The sequence below is a fragment of the Symsagittifera roscoffensis genome, chromosome 6, assembly GCF_963678635.1.
Source record: "Symsagittifera roscoffensis chromosome 6, txSymRosc1.1, whole genome shotgun sequence".
Lineage (NCBI taxonomy): Eukaryota > Metazoa > Xenacoelomorpha > Acoela > Convolutidae > Symsagittifera > Symsagittifera roscoffensis.
This window is the reverse complement of record NC_087067.1, coordinates 20,267,226-20,288,568: the sequence shown is the minus strand read 5'-3', so window position 1 is coordinate 20,288,568 and position 21,343 is coordinate 20,267,226.

Sequence of the window (21,343 nt, the reverse complement as noted above, 5' to 3'; positions counted from 1 at the left end):
TTACGAAAATTGTGCAAATTCATTCTTATTTTTGGCTGGCTTATACGCTCCGCGCATTTTCGGTTGGTTTGTACTTAGGCTGGTTTATTTACTCTCGTTTTTTTAAATGAAAGACTTGAAAGAACTTCGTGCGAAAAAATATGGTTTTGCGGCTTTACTTTTGATTTCTTTTCATGTACATACTCATTCATTTGATAAATGGAAGCCAAATTACGCTCTCCTACTACAAAAATGCAAATGGCGCGCAGACGCACTGATAGCTAACTAGCACTGAAATATGATTTTGGATCGATTTGAATCTATTTTAAATCACTTTTCAGTTCCAATCGAAGAGATTAAACACGTCTTCTGTTTATTGATATGGATTTCAAACGGCCGAGCCTTAAAAAATAAGTTTTATTTCAGTGACTGAATAATGCAATTATATCGACTTGGATGGATTTTGGTTATTACTGAAAACCATTTGAATCTCAAATGTCTCGGGAAACTTAATTGGTCGAAAGTTGCTGGGAAATATTTAAAAAGTAAGAGTAAATGGGCATAAAATTTGCGAAATCAAAAAATTCAGTGTATGGAATTGAAAGTGTTTTTGAGTTGTCGGGGAAAGTTAATTTGTCGGACTTTCGTTTCTTTTCTTTTGTTTTGTAGGCTAATTTGCCACATCCCGGATTTTTGTTTTTCTTGTGCTGCAGGAAGTTTTTTTTATGTGTGTGTGCAAATGTTGTTGATTTAACTTCTGTAATATGTAAATTTCCTAGCCCTGGCTTAGCATATTTTTTCTTATTGTTCTTTTTTGGCGTCAAAGCTGTATTTTGGCGTCAAAGCTCTCGTTGCCGGTTGGGAAGCAGGTTGTCCCGAAGACGCCAAGCGCTTTCAAGAAGTGCGGAATTATTATTCGAAGGGTTTAAGCAAACCCGCACAGTATGAATTAGACGAAATGAGTAAGAGAAAACGAGGTATCGTCCTGGAATCATTGAACTGTTATAACGTGGAACTGAAGGGGCGTGAAGAAAAAACTGGGGCACCAGTGCAGAAGAGAAAAGAACCCAAACCATGAAAGAGACAGTTACGCCATCTTAAGAGCCATCAGACTAAAATAAAAATTCTGCGTGACAAGCGTGTCTGTACCTGTTTTTCTTTGGAATTGATATAATTTGTTATATGCATGCCACGTATTTATTATGATTAATATATTTTTTTTAGAACAAGCTTTCCAATCGCCGCGAATCAAAATCTGTGAGTCAACCGTTGCTGATCAGTTGTCTAGTTCAGATGAAGCGCAATAAGTGTGGGGCAGCTAGTGTGGTGCCGTGGGGGCTTTGCCGCAGCAAACTATGAAACTAATTAATGTTAGTTTCGTATGACTAGTTTGCTGCGGCAATGCCCTCACGGCAGCCCACTAGCTGCCCCACGCTTATTGCGCTTCATCTGAACTAGACAACTAATCAGCACCGGTTGACTCACAGATTTTGTTCGCGGCGATTGAAATGCTTGTTCTAAAAAAATGAAAATAAATATTAATAATAATAAATACGTGGCATGCATATAACAAATTATATCAATTCCAAAGAAAAACACACGTACTGGCTCGCTTGTCACGCAGAGTTTTTATTTTAGTCTGATAGCTCTTAAGGTGGCGTAACTGTCTCTTTCATGGTTTGGGTTCTTTTCTCTTCTGCACTGGTGCCCCAGTTTTCTCTTCACGCCCCTCCAGTTCCACGTTATAACAGTTCAATGATTCTAGAACGATGTCTCGTTTTCTCTGACTCATTTCGTCTAATTCATACTGTGCGGGTTTGCTTAGACCCTTCGAATAATAATTCCGCACTTCTTGAAAGCGCTTGGTGTCTTCGGGACAACCTGCTTCCCAACCGGCAACGAAAGCAGGACCATCCAGGGTCAAAACAGAATTTACGCAAAATGCCCGTTGTATCAGTAAACTTGTGGGCTTAGACAAATGCGCGTACACGTTGGATTTCACGCAGCTTGGAGGTCGTTTTTGATTAAGATCCATAAAAGAATTGGTCGTCTGTGAAGATCGAAACAGCCATCGAGATCCAACGCCACGCCTTGCAATTAAAATCAATTTTTTTTGTCGTAAAGGATACACGAAATGCTATCGTCGCCCGCGATCTCAACATGTCCGTCTGTAAACCAAGCTCCGTTGGTTGAGTGTATAGCAGCAGCGCTTTCGGGCAGAAAACAAGGACCATGATTTTGCAGTGAAGCAAGGTTCCTTTCCCACCAACGCAGTTACCCGAGTGGAGTTCAATTGATGTTTTGGGACTACCCTCTGTACGGACCGTTTTGTTATACACGGGCGAAGCTCCTTAACGAATTTTTTTATTTCACTTAACAATTTCTGGTTCTCAATTTCTAGGGGATGCTTCACCCAGCAACTGTTATAAATTGTTTCAAAGCCGTTGCTTCGAGCAAGCTCAGCAAGCTGATCCCACGAACTAATCCCTTCCGAGTTTAGTTTCGGTGCAAGTTTGCATACCCACTGCTGAAGTTGCTGTTCAGTAACACTAGCCTTGAGAATTTTATGCGTTATTCGCACAAGCAAATGATAGTTTTTTGCCATGTGTAAATAATGAATTGCACCTAGCAAACATTTAAAAACAAATCTGAAAATGAAATACATGCAATTATAGCATGCAGCAAACAACAAAATACATTCAAAAACATCAAATATGAACCATTAACGCTGGTGTGCACAATGCACTTTCTATGTTCTGTTTTCGAAAAAAAAATGCTTAATTGGAAAAACTGATTTACAAAATAAATTTTCACAACCTAACCAGTTCATCTAACAAAACAACATTCGATAAAGAACTACAAATTAAAACGTAAATCTACAACTAACAATTATAAACCTAATCTAGCTAAATGCACGCCTAAAAACTAACTTCCAAAACCAGAAGAGAACACAAAAGGGCAACAAAACAAAGCACATGTTCACGCTCTCATCTCCTAATTCTCTCCATTCGTCATCATCTCTCTTCCAACCCTCGCACACGCCCATCAAATCCAATACTTACGGTCCCTCCTTCCTCACGCATAACTACCCGCCACAACAATACATCTTCTCGCCTGTCCACATAACTTCCTCACAAGCAAACACACACCCAACAAACAGCAACAACAAGACAATTTTCATGATTTCAATACTTTCTGGAAAAATAAGCTACAGTTAAAAACGTTTAATGAAAATTATTTAGCACTCTTTGACGTTTTTCTACATAGAATCTGTCCTCTGATTTACTTGTGGCTAGTTTTTGTTACCTATTAAGCGTCCGTGGCAGAGTGGTTAATATGTGCGACTCTTAATCTCTATGTCGTCGGTCAAATCTCAGTTTTAGCCAATCTTTTTTTACTACTTTAAGGCTTAGTTCTAATTTTTCTAAGCCAAAACCAGAATAGTTGTTAAGCTGCTTATTGCGGTGTTATCGCGGGTGCTTGCGAAGCGAAGCTTCGCTTCTGTGTAGTGTTTGAAAAGCGCAACTTGGCCTCTGTGTAAAATTGATTTCAACGCTCAATTTCTTTTTTTAAGTGGGCATGTTTCTTAGAAAGGAATTTGCTTAGGATAAAATCAATACAAAAACATGATAGTTTTCCGTTGATAGCGAAAGCGAAAGTTTACTTGAAAATCAATACAAAAACATGATAGTTTTCCGTTGATAGCGAAAGTGAAAGTTTATTTGATTTGTTTCCCAACTTTCTTCACAAGGGGCTCGTCTGTTTCAGACTCCGAGACTTTCTCCAGTTCTTTTCGGCTAAAACATGTCAGCATGGTTTTATTTCAATTGCATATTGAAACAAAGATTAACCTGTTTCTGTGCAAGTAGCACAGAATGTCCGGATCACATTGAGTTAGGGAAAAATGAAAACAAAGTCATTTTAGGGGAAAAAGTTTTGTCCAAACTTGCTGATATAATTTTCTAGAATAGGTCAAAAAATGAAAGAATGAGTGTAAAAATAGCTAATATAATCTCTAATAGCTAATAGTAATTGTAGCACAGTTAAACTTGGAGGTCAGCGTTCAATCTGACTTCATAATCAAAATGTATTTTAGCCTTGAGCAAATCACACTTGAACAACAAAAAAACAAACACGCTCTCACACACAAACAATTTTTTTGCGCGTTGAATGAACAATATGAGGCCACAAATTCGATATAATATGAGCCGAAAGCTATAAAGCCGAAAAAAAATTAAAAAGCGAAAAAAAACCTTAATAAAAAAATTATCAAGTCCACCTCACCAAAAAATACACTCAAGCACATACAAGATTTTTTTGCTAGTAAAAGAGGCAATATAGGGCCATTAACCCGATATAATACAAGCCGAACAAAAAGGAAACGAAAAAACGGCCAAAAAAAGTGTGATGTGTCGGTTGCTGTTGTTGTTGGTTGAGGGGTACTGTTTACTAAGCGATCATTGCTGGTTGAATGCTTAGTAATTTTATCCTAAGTTATAAGTCTCACCTTAAATCGTCAAATTGTCTTGACAAAAAGTAGAGTAGAAACAATAGTTAGAAAAGGTATGAATTAATTAGTTGGTTAAATACAAAGCCCTGGGTAATTAGATTATATAAACGAATCGAACAGCTTAAAGAAATATACCTATGAGGGGAGGTTGAGTTAATCTTATTTTGTTCATCAATATTTTATCTTCTTACTAAGGTCGATGACTGAGTAGTATTTCTTGGGTTGCCCTTGATTTTGTCCACTTGGCACTTCTGGTTTGGTTGTCAGTTTCGTCTTGCCGTAGTCCTTTGGGTACTTGTAGTCCAGACTTCCTCAGGTGTGGTTATCTCGAGTATCTCGATTTATAATTTTATCGAACTTAAAATGAGAATTTATTCTCAATTTATTTGTGAAAAAAGGCTAGTTTAATTTTACTGTAAAGGAAACGAAAAATTATTTATTTTTTGAAAAGGTCTAACTGAAGAGATCTAACTTGCTGCTTACTGAGCAAAATGAAACACTGAAGATTTCAGGCCAGTCCTTTTGCTCGTAAGCATAAACCGGCGGCTGATTCAATCTTTAATGATTCAGGTTTCACCTGCTCCTTTTTCTCCCTTTCTTATAAGGGAATTTTCAACTAGTTTTTAACTTTAACTTATTAGTCCTCTTTGATAAAAACCGCAGCCTTCAGTTTGTCTGATTAAAAATTCATAATACTCTCTCTGATGCATCATATTGCAGGTGCATCTCTGCTTAATCAAAGCAAGGAGAATTTCAGTGCAGCCGGCAAGACTAAAATTTTATTCAGTTTGTTTCAAGTTAAGTTTAAAGGGACGTATTTATAATCGCCGCCCTTTTAAAATATTGAGCATGAAAAAATGAGAAAAATTGGACACGTATTTAAAATGGAAAGGATTTTCAAAACAAGATTTTATAGTCCTAATAAGAGTAAATCAATCAATATCTGATTTAGTGAAAAGAGGCTTTAATTTAAATGGCACGCTCCAATTTAGAATTGGGTCGTTAAATAAACAATTAAGACAATGGTCTTTTGTCTGTGTAGTATTTCTCAATACTACAACTCACCCCTTTTTTTTTAGAAATTTAAGCTGTTCGATTCTTACAGTTACCATGGTGAAAATTTAAACACTTTAATGGTTAAATACTATACTTATAAATTTTAAAAAGAACATCAAATGAAAAAGTTATAAAGATAGGTTAGGTTTCATCTAGAGCTTCCTTCCGGCTTCTAGCTCCGCGTTGTATGATCTGAGGCTCGCTATCTTCCTCTGTGAAGCCTCGAGTTTTTGTTTTAACTTCACGATTTTCTTCTTTTTGATTTTGTTCTTGATTCGCAGTCTGCTCATTCCGTCCGTAAGTTCTTGAATGTCGTCTTGTTCTTCCTGTTTGTTTTTTACATGGTTCGGAAAGGCAGTTTTTCCCTCAAACGGGATGGTGACTTGCGTGCCTCCTGCCTTGAGGATGTAGCCGTGTTCCTCCCTCTTCTTTAATTTCCTGAAGTTTCGTTCTTTATAACCACTTCTTGCTGGGTTATGAACTCGATAGGCATCATCGCCTTTTCCATTGTCGTTGAGTTGACGACTTCAATAAACGATGGCAGTTTCCATCTGTTATAATTTTGCTTTATTGAGTACTTTAAACTCGTTATAAATTTTGGATTTTCCGTATCCAATTTGGCTTCTCTGCACTTCTGCAGTTCCAATCTTTGAGTCAAACTGGGAAAATTCCGAGGGTTCTTATTTAACCCGTCGTCCATTGATAATGATTGTACTGCTACAGGTTTTCGTTGTTTCTTCCTGAGAGGCAGCTTTCTTTTAAACTCTTCTGGTGCTGGGTCTGCATTTCTGCAGTTCCAGTTTAAAATTGGGTCATATTCCATTTTGCTAAACATCAATATAAAATGACCAAATATTCAAAATCCCGAATTACATTCGGATATTCAGGCTAATTATCAAATGTTTGAACAATGAAGGACAAAGTGTAAAATTGTATATATATAAAAGGTGGAAAATATAATCTTGTGGTTTCACACAAACCCACCACGGAAAACACATGAAGAAAAACAATCATGGTGTTTATTAACCACAGGAATAAAGCACTTAACAACACTGAAATAAGCTCAGATATGAAACCTAAAGCAAAAATGCAAATGTAGTTAAAGCAAAAAATGGAAATTTGGGCATTAATTAACCCTTAATCTTAAATGTATGTCCACCTGGGGTCATCCACAGGCTTACCATGGGGTCCCCTTTTATATGTAAACGGGACTAGAAAAAACCGGGGGGGGGGGGTAAATAGTGTATAAAATAGCATGTTTAAAGGATATTTTGTGTTTACTGTTGTTTATAAAGATATATCAATTGTGAGCGAATTACTGAAGGGTTGAGGCCTTACCAAATGTAGGAGTGTAGAGGAATTGTATAAGGACATCGTATAGTGTGGAGAATTAATTCCAGGGGTAGGAAAAATCACAAGGGATGTGGCATAAGGGACAAAATTTTGCAGTATTAGGGAGGCATCTTGTACAAATAGTGATACCTTGATGGCAATCAGTTGATAGCTTGCCATACTTTGGGTCTGGGTATTTCCCCAATTGGCGCTTTTAACCATACTATCGCATGAACAACAAGGGGAATAATATGAAAGTGATTGGGTATAATTTGGGACTTGGCAAATGGGGCACAAAATTTGTCCATATTTAGAAAAATGGGCTACAATTTGCTGATGACAGTCTACACAGATGAAGTGTGGTGGATGATGTGGCTCATTATTATGTTGTTTCTTGAATTTGGATTTTGGTAAGTAGCAAATCGGGCATTCAAGAGTGGGTTGTTGAATGGTTTTTCGAAAGTACTGTGAAATGGATTGAGAAACATAAAGAAAACTTTGGAAATAAAAATAACAAGCTTGAAAAATTTTACATATAAAAGCTGGTAAAGTTATCTGAACCATTTTTAAAGAAGGAAAGATTAAAGAATAAGTCGATTGGAGGTTTGGAAATTGATGTCGATAACACCTTCGTCATTGCTGAACGCATTTATCATAATATTATAAAATCAACTGCTGCTTTTGACAGTAAATTTTTCTTCATCGTGGAAGCTAGGACTATAACGTTTGCAAAAAATATCCAACTGCTGTTGATCGGGATGAATATAAATACAATTTGTGCGCGCTTGGTAACCGTCAACTTGGACGAGGAGATTATAATCAAGGACAAAATCAATGTCCATTACCAAGCAGAACATTTTGCAACGTCCTAAACAAACAGCATAATTGTTTATTCATTTTTTATTGCCTTTACAGGTCTGACATTCGTTAATTTGTTCAAAATTTAGTACGTGAACATCCTGGGGGCATATTGGGAATAAGAATTTGTCAAAAATTAAGTTAGTTTTGGATTTAAGAGTCATGTAGCATTCATTACAAATAAAATGAAAGGGTTGTGGATACTTTTTTTTGTGAAGTTTTCTTAATTGAAGGGTTGTTTTCAATTCTAGACAAACAGGGCATTCGTTTGCCATTGTATAAAAAGAAGTTATGCCCAAAACTCATCAAAAGCAATTTTTGAAAAACAGATAGGGCAGATGTTTTTGCATTTCTCAATGCAGTTATTGCATACAGTAATATAAGGGTGCTCAATTATCATATGTTCACCCTTTCGTTTGTTTCTGGTTAACACTAATTGGTTGCAAATATTACAGACATCGTATTCTGTCATATTAATTACATGAATAATCTGCCTGCAAATGGGGCAAGGAATTTTTGCGAATGGTGTACTAGCTCTTAGCTTGAGTTTGTTATAACAATTAACGCAAACTAAATGTGGTGGTTGTGGAGGTAAATTTTTATGTAATTTTTTCATTTGATCGCAAATTTCAAAACATTTAGGACATTCAGTTGTCATTCTCACTGCTCATTCAATCTGGTCTAGATCGCCGGGAATGGGAAATGTTAGGCTATTTGCAAGACATAGTATTAAATGCCAGTATTTATTGCTTGGTTTAATAATGGTGCTGTGTAGTTCGCCATTATAAAGCGTTTCGAAATGAATTATAAAAATGTGGATTATTTTGAAATTTTCTGCTAGAATGAAGGAGCGTTGGAACCCTTTAATTTGGACAAAGGTTCCTTCGTAAAAAATTATCATTCTAGTCTAAGGTACAATGTTCACATTCAATATTGGTAGGACAAGACTCTGGGTGATCAGATACAAAAAGAAAGAATGGCCAATATCGGGAAGTGGGGTAAATACTAAGTTCCTCAAAAGTACCTGTTTCGATGTATCGAACATTAACTATCATGTAAACTTGTAAATGTGGTTGTAATTCAAATGTTTTCTTTATATGAACAACTGAAACTGGTTGGTCGTTGATATTAAACATCATTTTTTCTAATTAGAGAAAATAGGTGGATTTAGAAAAAATTCTGCATTTATGTCAAAAGCAAGAAAATGACTTAGTTCAAGGAAATTAGGGTGATTTCCTGGAACTGTTATTGTAGTTGCTATACTGGAGTTAACTTTACTCACATGTAAAAGATTAAAGTTTTCAGAGTGTTTTCCTACTTCAATGAGTGAGTAACTTAGGTTTGGTAACCGGATAAACTGATTACGAGAGGTTAGTGAGATCATTTGAATGGAAATCGCTTATGTCTTTTGGCAGATGACTTAAGCATGTATTCGACAAAACTAGAAAAAGTTCCAATATGGCGAGTTGTGGAAGACTTCAATTGTTCCGTCTTCCCAAGTATTACAATAATCGAAATATAAGATAAGTTTTGGACAATATGAACCGTTACAAGCGTCGAAGGATTTTTCTATTTGGTAAAGGAGTACGTGACGATTGTTGTGTTTAAATAACATGAGTTTATGTTCAATTTTTTTACTCACCAAAAATAATTTCTTCACAAGCAGTTTCGAATATGGCTGAGTTTTTATACTTTAAGATGTGAAGAATATCTTTGTATCTAGGATTAGTTTGCTGTACGATAATATCGTAATTTTGATTATGGTGAAAGTAGTTGATAATTAAGTGTAAATTGTTATCAATTGCTACGGATGGTAAAATTGCTGTTGTGATTCGGGAATAAAATTTCTTTGGGAAATGAGGACAAGATATGATTAAGCAGAAATTTTGATTTAGTGTGTCAAGGATTATTTATTTTTCTCCAAATTTTATATTTGGAATGTATCCATTCAATTTTGTTGTTTCTGGTTTAATACTAATACACGGAAGTGAATTCCTTCGAAATCGGTAATGACGACTGCTGAGCTATTTCCTTCAAGTAAAGAACAAATATAATCATATTTTTTGTTTGAAGAGTCAATTTCAATTTCTTGAACAGTTTCCTCAGGATAAGTTATTATCATAAGGTCAATACAATCATTTGGTTTGGTTTTTGGTAATCTTGCTGATGCTGTTAATGCTGGTAGTTTGTTTGCATAACCTGGGAGTTGAATTAATAAACGAATGTCTCGATCCAAAATTCCAACCAACATTTAAATGTTTGTGTTCAAGTAAATTCTTTGTATCGTGGTATTTCACACACAAAAATGAACTCCTTCTGAAGTAGTTTTTATGATAGCAGATTCGTTACTTTGAAGAAACGAACAGATGATTCAATGACAGCTTCATGAATCACTTTTCCTGGATAAACAATTAGCATGAGGCGTATAAAATTATTGGTTCCTAATTGAGGTAAGTCAACAGCTGCTATTCGTATAAACAGTTTATTTGTAAGTGTGGGAAATTGAATCAGTAAAAGAACTTGTCTGTCTAAAATATCGAGTAGCATTTAGTCTATGGGGATGCACAGTTTTCTTGGGGGCATTCTAAAATAGAAAACTGTTGCTTAGATCGGTGTTATAGTGTTGTTGTTGGTGGTTGGATGAGGGATTGTTGTGCTAGAGATCGTTCCTATTACATTGGTCCGTACTAAATGTTCATTTTGGTTATTTAGGTCTGGGTATAAACCAGGTTCGTTTCGCAAATCTGGTGACATTAAGGGTACTGCAGGCTCTTTTCGCTCTACCATAGGTATTGAAGCAGTGCTTTCTTGGTAAATATTTTGATTATAATTTTGTTGTCGTATTTGTTTTTGTCTTGAGTTTCGCGAATCTGATGATTCAAGAGTGGAGTTTTCGTTTGAGAAAATGGAAGTAAAAACTGATAGAATGAAAAGGTTATACGTTGCACCTAATATTATCTTCCAGAAGCTCATAGTACGATTTGTTCACTTAATAATTTCCAAAGCTTCAATAATTGTTACTATTATTTCTAGCAGGAATTTGAGAAAAAGAAAACAGGCAAAATAAATTCCGATTTTCTCTAAGAAAAAAGCAACAAAACCGAATGTTCCGATGAAACCATTCATGAAAAATCCCGGTGAGAGCAGAGAATCTAGATAAATTTTCTGGTTTAAACCCATTGCGGCGGTTAAAGCGTCGGAATTTGCATAATCCATATGTCCATTTTGGAGAACAGTTCTTGTAATTTTTTTGAGAATAGATGTTGATGCTGTGTTATGAATAATGTTATCCCAAATAGCTTTTAATTGTTTTGGGGTATACATGCCTGCGCATCGCGAATCGTATACGGGAAATTCCGTAATATGGCCTATATCTTGTCGAGCGAACATTAAAGGAGTCTTGAAAGGGATTGGAGCCGGCATTAATTGGTGCCAAGATAATTTATTATCTAAATCAAGTTGAAAGGCATTTTTTTAGCCACCAACGCAATGTATTTCGTTGGCAAAAGGAAAAATTTGGCGGGTAATAGGGTCGACAAACATTGTTCGCCCATTGTAAAAGATCGGTATTCGATCAAAGCATTTTTCGAGAACTTTAAGAGGTGAAACTTTTTTAGGGCAGTGATACAGCCAGCCTACTGCTCCGTCGGTGTCCAAAAACATAGAGCGGTTGCCAGTTAACATGTATCCTGCAAGCCTGGTATTTTGTAAAGCTAACATCATTATTGTTAGAGTTTGTGTTCTTTCGAGTTCACATTGATTCTGTAATAATGTCATTTGAGAATGTCTGAGTTGTTTAGCATTAAAGTACATTATGTAACCTAACTTTGCACCCAGAGGAAGGTCGTAATCAATTTCATCGGTACCTACATGGCGCCAAAGAGGATCCCGATTTTTATTGTTACGTTCATCATGGAGGAATGAAAAATTACTTGATCCCAGAGGATAGTTTCATTTGATCGTTCTCATTTAATCGTTCTCATTTATTTGCATCTGATAGTAATTTCTATCATCGTGTCGTATGTTGCTGGATTTACCAGTGTTCATATCAAAACCGCCCGAATAAGAAATAAACAAGGACTCAAAATTTGTTTTATATAATGCTCCTGGCCTGCTGCAGACTTCTTGCTGCTTGTTGTAAATGCGAATTTTGAGGCCTAAGCCATTGGGTGCCGATCCCTCACTCAGTATATGATATTGAGGGCGGTCCAACTTATTAGCGTATTTGACCATTTTTGCTTTTTGAGAAAACAATTTTGTGACTACGCAATTTTCGGGCAAGTCCCATGTGTAAGCATAAGGGTCTAATGATGTTGATTCGCATCCACCTTCGAGTACTGTGCATGGTAATGGGATACCGTAAGGATTTTGTACTTGTTTTGTTTCTAGAATTACTTTGAGTTGAACTTTTTGCATGTGCGTTTCGTAGCTGTAGTGTTTGGCTTGTCCCCTATTCTTGCATGCTGTCGAACTGTCGCCTTCTAATGATGTTCCTTCATTTCTGTGTTGTAAAATACTTTCATCCGTTTTTATAATTAGTTCATGGGTGTATCCATCTTCATTCACTGTAATTTTGTTGTTCTTTGCTGCTTTTTCGCAATATTCTGGTGGTATAATAATTTCATAGGTTATCATGTTCATATTGTGAACGATGGAGGAATGTGCCCACATTCCGCAATTATAACGAATGGGAAATGTTTTAATTTTACACATAACTGCGTTCACGTATGTTCTATAAGACCGTTGATATACGCTAATTGTGCTATCGGTAGTGTAAAGGTTTTCTGGGCCAACTTTACATGGGGCCACTTGATTTAAAGCATACATTTTATTTTCCTGCATGCTTGAACAGTCATATTGAGTAACTTTCAGAGAGTTTGATACGTTTTCCAAATCATCATTCTGTAGAATGACAAGAGGTATAAATGTTGAAAGTAGAGTAGTAAATTTCATCATTATCGCGAAGTTGCTAAAAATTAGCAATAGTAAATTTTTTGGTTGATTTTTATTGGAAGAAACCATTGTTTTAAAAAATTGACTAGTTTGATTGACCATTACGTGTGGGGACATAGTTTGAAAAATCTTTTGTATCCAAATTGATGACCCGGAGATTACAAAATGAGTTTTTAGCTTTTAGTTAGTTAAGACTATTAGAGATTTTTTAGTTGAATCCTGCTTGGTAGAAGCTGGTTTGTCGCCGATGTCTCTGAATTCTTTCATTTGTCGAGCCCGTTTGAACAGATGTCTGTCCGTTTTGAGGGTTGTGTCTTGATGTAGATGGTATATATGACAATTCATCGAAATTATTACCATTCCTATCGTTTGGATAAAGAGGTGTTGAGGTTAGCCTTCTCTGAGCTAATCCTGGTGTATGTGGCATTTGTATAGTTTCTGTGTTGTGCTCTTGGAATCCTGAGTCGATATTCGTTAAGGTTTTTTCTTGCTCAGTTTCATGTAGTTCTATATTTTTTTCTCCTCTATGGTGTGTTTCGACAGGTAAATATTCTGATGAACCCATTGGGTTTTGAAATGATTTGTTGGTGAGTGGTGTATTGACAATTTTATTCCTTGATTTCCTTAGATTTTCATAGAATGGTTTGTAGGACTGGTGTTTTAAAACATAGTCATTCACCAGTTCCTTTGCTTTTTCTTCAATGGGAAAGTATTCAATTAGATGGTTTCTATGAGCTGTCTTTTTTATAGTTTGATCTGAATCTAATTGTGTTTCATAGTTTATATTCGTTACTTTCTTTGTTACCGTATATGGGCCTGATCGTAGTTCTTGTAATTTCTTTGATTTGCCATCTTCTATGGAATGGTTTTTATCAGTACTTTTTGACCTATTTCTAAGGGTTTTCCTAATTTATATTTATTTCGATATTTGTGGATTTTGGCGTTGTTTTCAAGACTTTTCTTGTAAGCTGTATTATAGATGTATTTAAATTGGTTCTCTCGGATAAGTAGTGAAGTGTTAATTTTTGGTTTTAATAATGGTTGTATAGCTTTGTTTGATGATGTTTGTAAAGAATGTCTGTGTAATAGGAGATTAGTACAGAGTTCAGAGTTGCACGTTAATTCTGAATTTCGAAGTAATCCTAGTTTTAAAGAGATTGGTATTTGAGGTTTTTGTCCGAAAACATTTTCGTATGGTGTTAATCCAGTACTTGCGTTGATAGTGGTGTTATGAGCGAAAGCGAATTTCGCAGCTAGATCACTCCAATTTCCCTTTGCTTGATCAAAGAAAATTCTAAAATGTGTTCCTAGATGTTTGTTTTGTATTTCCACTTTACCATTTGTCCATGGTGAATATGCGGTTCTGGGAGCATGTGTTATTCCTAGTTCATGAAGCCAACTAGTAAAATCTTCGTTCATGAAAGCTGTTCTTTTATCATAAACTAGTTTTTGTGGAATACCAAATGTGAGAATAAATTTTTCTAAAGTTTTTATTGTTTCAAATGCGGTAGTGTTAGCTACTGGATATACTTGGAGGAATCGAGAAAATGAATCTACCACAACTAAACAGTGTTTCTTTCCGTTTGATGTAGGATTAATTGGTCCCTCATGATCTATGTGTACAGTATGAAACGGGAAAGGTACTGTATCCGTCCATTGTTCTAACGGTGCTTGGTTAAGATCGTGACGTTTGTGTTTATTTTTTTTAAGTCAAGACATCTTGCTATTAACTGGGTTATCCATTTATACATGCCTGGACAAAAGAAAAATCGTTTCATGTTCGCAATAGTTTTGTCTTTTCCTACATGACTTGCTAATTGATCTGTATGGGCCAATTCAAATGTTTTTTTAAAAAGTGACATAGGTACACAAATTTTAATTTCTTTCACGTCAGGATTATCTGATGTTTGTTCGATGCAAAGAATATTTCCTAATAATAATAATGTTTCAAAATTGTTTAGATATGAAGATAAAGCTTTCGATTGTCTATAATGTATATTTTTTGAGTCTTTGTTTTTGTTTCTTACTAATTCTTTTACGATTTTTATGACTGCATCGGTGTCTTTTTCTCTGGCAATAAGTTCCGTGTTTAAATCTATATTTTTTCCTAGGTTGTTAAAACTAGTGAAAATCTGAGTAAGGTTAACCTTGTTTGTAAGTGTTTCGTTAGGCAGTTTGGTTGCAATTATTTGTTTTCTAGTTTATTGGTTAATTGTTCACATAGTGCAATTTCATCGTTTAGCAAACATTCTTGAATGATTTCATCTTGTTCATCAATCGTTTCCAAGTGTAGGAGGTCGGACTGGTCTTCAATATCGTAATTTGACTTATAATCCCCAAATTGGGTTGGGTAAGTGTTTAATTCGAAAGACAATTCGGAGTAGTTATGATCTGATTCTTCGTCATTTGCATTATTATTTGGTATTTTGTTTTGAATCATTCTAACTTGGTTGATAGCTGAACCTTGTATAAAGCAAGAACTTATATCAGTTAGTGAGCAAAATTATTCTTTTTTTGTTTCCTTGGGTATTTTGATTATTTGTCGTTGTTTATTTTGAATCTAGTTACACCATTCTTATTTTGTTTAATGACAGGAAAAAATTCGTCGCTGGGTCTTTTTTCGGTATCATGTACTATGAAGTATTTTTCCTCGTAGCCATTTTTGTCGTAGAATTAAATGTCTTTGGGAATTTTCTTAGGTTTTAATTGGTGTTTGTCTAAATCTTTAGTTGTTACATTTCTGCTTAAAATATCTGGGAATGCTAGATTTTTTCCCTCGGTCCAAATAATTTTCAAATTTTGGAACTGTGATATAACCAATTGGTATCTAAAATATCTATGGGAGAGTTTACCTTTTCTTCCCCAAAGGTAAATCAAAGCTTCGTGATCAGTATAGAGATATATTGGATGTGGTGAACCTAATAAATCGTGTTCGTATGTTTGTAGAGCTGATACGACACCGCAAAGCTCTCTAGCTGTTGTTGACATTTTTTGTTCTTCTTTGTTATATACTCTTGAGTTAAAGGATAATGAATGAAAATATAGTACCACTGAAAGAACACTAGGACGTATATAACACTTTAAGTAAAACACCTTTCAGTAACCTTTAAAGTACCTTTTTAAAGAATTGTATCACCTTAAAGAAAATTATTACCACAACTTTTAACACATTCTTGATAAAATGTTTTTATCCATGTGCCGTATATTTGTTAACATATATAATGTGACCAACGGACTGTGTGTGGAACACTAGAGGACATTAAAATTGTCATCCTGCATTTTCTACAAAAAGAAGGGCAGTGTCCGGAAAAACTTTCAAACCCGTGGCAATCTTTTCAAGGATGGTTGTGTCTCATCCGTAAACTCAATTTACGGCTGTGATTTATTATTTGACCCAACCAAATTACTTCAAGGCCATATTTGGTATTTACGACCACTGACTAAGTTTTCTGTGAGACAATAAGAAGATGTGAACGAGGGGACTAGCAAACATCATTACGAAAGAAACAGGAAGTAAACATTTGAACTCAAATAATAAACTCCGAAAAAGGCTTGATGGTAAAAAAAACAGAGTGGCCAATCGTTACTGATAACTTTGTTTAATAGAATTGATGAGTGTAAACAATAACATAAACTCTTGATTCATAAAAACTGAAAAATCACTCGAGAGATCCACGAGAGTGACCAGCGTGATTCGAAATTAAAGTCTCTGCCTAAACTTCTTTCTCTGTGTTTAAGCCTTCAAGAGGAATACCGCCGTGCGAACTGAACGACATCCGATTTATCTCTTGGGCATAGAACTTTCCTCGTCATTTGAAAAGCGACTTAATAATGAACTCAGTAATACTTAGAAGAACCATCAGAGTATGCATTCAAATTATCGAGTCCTCTAAGTTTTTTGTGTAATTGAACAGAAGCATACTTATATGTTGGGAACAATTAGGGATAAAATTAGGAATAAAGATTAATAGCAGTAGGAATAGGGATAGAATTAGTCAGCGTTAAGGTTAGAGCTACGCTAGAAGTGGACTCTGGGGTAGAGGTAGGAGTATTAGTGAGAGAAAAAGGTTAAGGTGATACCTGAGTAGAAGGGTAAGGGATATGATTAGGCTGAGTTAGTAGTGGGAAAGGGATAACGTTAGGACGAATGACCGGCTCATGACCTCCACGACATGCAACTGGACTATACTACTCAAAGCTAATAATTACAAAACGATTTTGTTAAAAGTAGAACGTTCGTTCTGATTTTTTAATGTTGTTTTTCAGATATCATCCTCTATTTTCAATAAAATTGTTACAGACAAAATAATTCATTAGATGGATCCATAAAATCATGTTTGATCATTTTGATTTGATGTAAATACCTAAAGATTGGTTAAAAAATTAGGTTATTAAAAAGATGATTGTGTATTAATCGATTTATAATCCATTCAAATTGATCTTGAAAGGCATGATTTAAAAGGGTTTTTAACTTAATCTATCAAAAAAAAATGGATTTAAATTTGATCTAAATCCATTTTTTTGTTTAAAGTCAGTTCTTAGTACAGTCAACTGTAATCCGATTTTGTCACCGTGCGGGTATCTCATTGGTAAATTTTCTTTTTTTATATATAAAATTTTGTACAATAATTAGTTACCTATTGGTTCATTTTTCTAAATTGAGTTACTTTCGTCGAAAAGGTTTCAACCATACGTGAATTTTCAAGTAAAAGAGCTCCAAGGTGATACGTTTCGGCTTAGAAGCTGAGAAGTTGAAACATGTTTAAAAAAATTTTCTATTTCCTTGAGTTCATTGGCACTTGTTCGATTGTCTGTCATTGAAAAAAGTCTGCATTTAACATCTGTATAGGTTTACAATAATGCCAGGAGCTCCTGTTTATTCACAAATGTGTTTTTAATTTATGAGAATTAATGCTCAGATTGTGTGCTCATCAATTTCACCTTAATTTTTTTTGCTAATTCAATAAGTTATTAATAATCAGTGCAATGAGTATCTATACATATTTTTAAATAAACAGTGCAATGAGTATCTATAAATTATTTGGAATAATCAGTGCAATGAGTAGCTATAAATTTGCTGGAATAATCAGTGCAATAAGCATATCTTGTCAACTAAATAATAGTTGCAGGAATTGTTAGCTAAACGATGACTGGCGTTTTATATAGTAACGGCAGGAGTTTCTGTGCTTTCATATCATTCTGTATTGTTTTTCCTGGCATATCTGGGTAGATTTAGTCAACAATCCAATTTTCTTCACTGAAATAGATCTAGATGAATTAATTCATATCAAAACAAAATTATTATTCGTAATTAAAAAATTATTGACAGTTCAAGGAAGCTGATGAAAATGGTTCATTCAAGTCTTTTAACAGCAACGGATTTAGAGACCTTGCGACGTCCTCCTTTTGGCATTTTACACCCAAGCGTCACTCCTTTGTTACTTTTTTGCGATATCAGTTTTTGGCTCATGTCAGACTTCTCTTTTTTCTGAAGACTTTATCGAGTCAAAACCTGACAAATTGGAATGCGCAGCACGTTTGCTTAGGAGAGCTGATTAGTTTAGATAATAAAAGTAATTTATAAAGTATTTGGTTTTATTATCAAAATATGATGGGGGAAGTCCTGAAACATGCATCTGCGGCGCATAATTTTTTTGGTAAAATATATATTTTTAGCGTAATAAAAGAGCTCAGAAAATCAATTTGGTCGGCCTGTAACAAAACTTGCAAATCCACTCCCTACCTCCCCGCTCGCGAAAATCCACAGATCGGCGCCAGCCTGCTAGGACAAAAGATCCAATTCGCTAATCAGAAGGACCAATATTTTGTTGTGTTTCTTATGGTTTAAGGAAGAAATCATTGAATGATAGATTAACTCAAGAAATACAATTTAACGGACCGCAACTTTTATATAGCGCTTTATAACTGGAGCAACGCTCTCCTTTTTTCTAAGTATTCCTTCAGTTTTCTTCAAAAATCTCTCATTAGCGCCTCTTTTCTGGTTTTGATGTTGATGACGTCTCAGCTTCATGATTTTCAGATTGAAAAATGCCACCTGGTGGGGGTTATTTAACCCGTATGAGACACTTCAAGTACCTCAAAAAAGACCCCAAGATGAAAAAATGGAGATACAAGTTTGAACTAGATAACCCTGCTGTTCCTTGGTCGTACGGCACTGACAAAAGACTCTCACATGCTGTGGACTACGGGGAGCCTATAATGGGGTATTACTTGAACACAGAGCAAGGACGACAGAAATTTGTTCACATACCAGAAATGTCGCCGAAAATGGTTATTCCAGACTTGACGAACTTTACTTTAAAACCGTACATGAGTTTATCCGTTGACTCAAAAAGTACTGATGTTTCTAATAGAAAATTGACTGCTAGAGATTTGTACGATAAGCATTACGCAAAGTGAACTTGGAACTATGAATTTAATTGAATTTGACGAAAAAAACTTTGTCGAGTGTGAAAGAAGCAAATATTTTTCTGTGAAAATAATTTTTGCCTACGACGTGGTTTCTCCAATAATAATAATAATAATAATAATAATAATAATAATAATAATAATAATAAAAACAAGGGTAGCCGGTTACTCTCCAACGTGTTAAAATTCAAATTTTCAACATTTTTTTCAATTAAATTCCAAAAACGACACTCATTGGGAAAAAAAATTGTTGAAAATTTGAATTTCAACTTACAAAGTAATCTGAGCGAAAAAGTACAGCTTAGACATTTTCTTCAGCCATTGTAATATATGCAATTTGGAAAACAATTTTGGAAGACAAATAAAAAAAAATTAAATTTTTTTTAAATTAACTTTTCAAAATTTTTTTTCTCCAAATTTTGAAGTTTTTGATTCTTAAAATGAAGCTTTAAACTCCAAACACTAACTTTATTTGAGTAAAACTTAATTTTCAGATCTTAAAGTAAGTATAAATAAGCTAATGTGAGCCTGCTCAGTCGCTCGAAATTAGACGAAAAATCAAAAGCTTCAAACCGGAATTTCGACCGGGAATTTTTGATGTCATTCGAATCACGACTGAAAAAGATTTTACATGATAAATCGCTCATTTCACTCCGATCATTATTTGTGGTACCTGATTTAAGTTGGAATACAAAAAAAAACTAAAACCCGAATAAAAAGTTTCTCCCCATTTTAATGGTCAGAACAAAAACAGAAACTGCACCGAGTGGTTTCCAATCTAGAGAAAAGTAAATTGTGAGGCTGACGACTGCATTAGAAAACAAGGATGGACAGTTACTGTGCAAGTAGCAAAGAATGTGCGACCATACTCTTTGATAAATACAAAAAAGTTCAACAAATTACTGTTGATTTTTTTTTCTGCGTGGTATGATGAAAAAAAGTTAAACAAAAATAAAGTTAGACATATTCGACAGTCATATTAATATAGGCCCATTGTAGAAAAATTACTAGAAAAAATCATAGATTCCAAAAAGGCTCTAAAATACTTAAGTAAAATATCGTTACTCAGGTAAAATAAAATTTTAATGGTTTAATTGAGTTATTGTAAGCTTTTAAACCATTAAAATAAATTCGCTCGAATAATCGCTTTATTCGCTCGAAAAATCAAAAACTTCGAACCAGTTTTTCTTGACACTGGGAAAGTTTTTTGAATTATTGTGGTTTGATTTACGACTGTAAAGTCTTTAATATTTATATCACTCAGCCCAGTCCGATGACTCTTTGTGATACCTGATTTCGCGTGGAAAACAAAAAACCAAAACACATCCGAATACAAAGTTCTTCGGCTTTTTCAATGATCGGAACAATTAAAAGGTATCATTTTAATATTGTGTTTTTTGGACAACCAGCCCGGAGTTTAATGATATAGGTTGACAAAGGCGCTGACTGGCTTGCAAGAGCTCACCCTGCAAATTGCAGCGCACGTCCGATTTGAACCGGCAATCATGATTCCTGGGCACCATGCCTACTGCAGTGACATCATGGCTCAAAGTCTCATAATAAGTTTAACTTGTATCGAAAAAGACGATTGGCTGAAGTAGGTAGTCAAAACGGATTCTCAAGAATTACTAATCCTTAACTTATTGAAACTAAAGATAAGAGGCATCAATTTTTTGTACGCTTGCAATTTAGCAGGCGTTATCAAACTGGAACACATACGTTCTTTAGCTTAGCGACTTCTCTAAGAGAAAAAACGAATCATTTCTCTGATTCCCTCATCAACTCGGTTTTGTCAACCATCAGCTATACTTCTGCTTTTTAATTATCCACTATTAAAAAAATTGTTGACAGCAAATTAAGCAGTTCGGGTTTCGGATGATATCAGATTGTTATATTTTTTTTCTCGTTCAAAAAACTTTCTCGCATTGAAAAGTTTTGGCTTATGCTATAACGTTTTAAATTCTTCATAATAGGTCGTTTGAAAAGCAAAATTTTTTTTGCTTGTGTGCTTTGGGAAGGGTCTTTAAAATTTTTGAAATGTTTTGTTGCTTAAGTTTTTAACAGCTTTCTTGGCTAAACGCGCGCCCGCGTAATTATTGTCGACTTTGTTACCGCAGCCTAACTTTTGTTTCCATGCTAGGTTGCTGTTGGTAACTATCTTTTTTGACATTTTAGCTTCAGAATGGCCTTCATTCAAGGCAATTGGTTAAAAATTTACGTAGATTT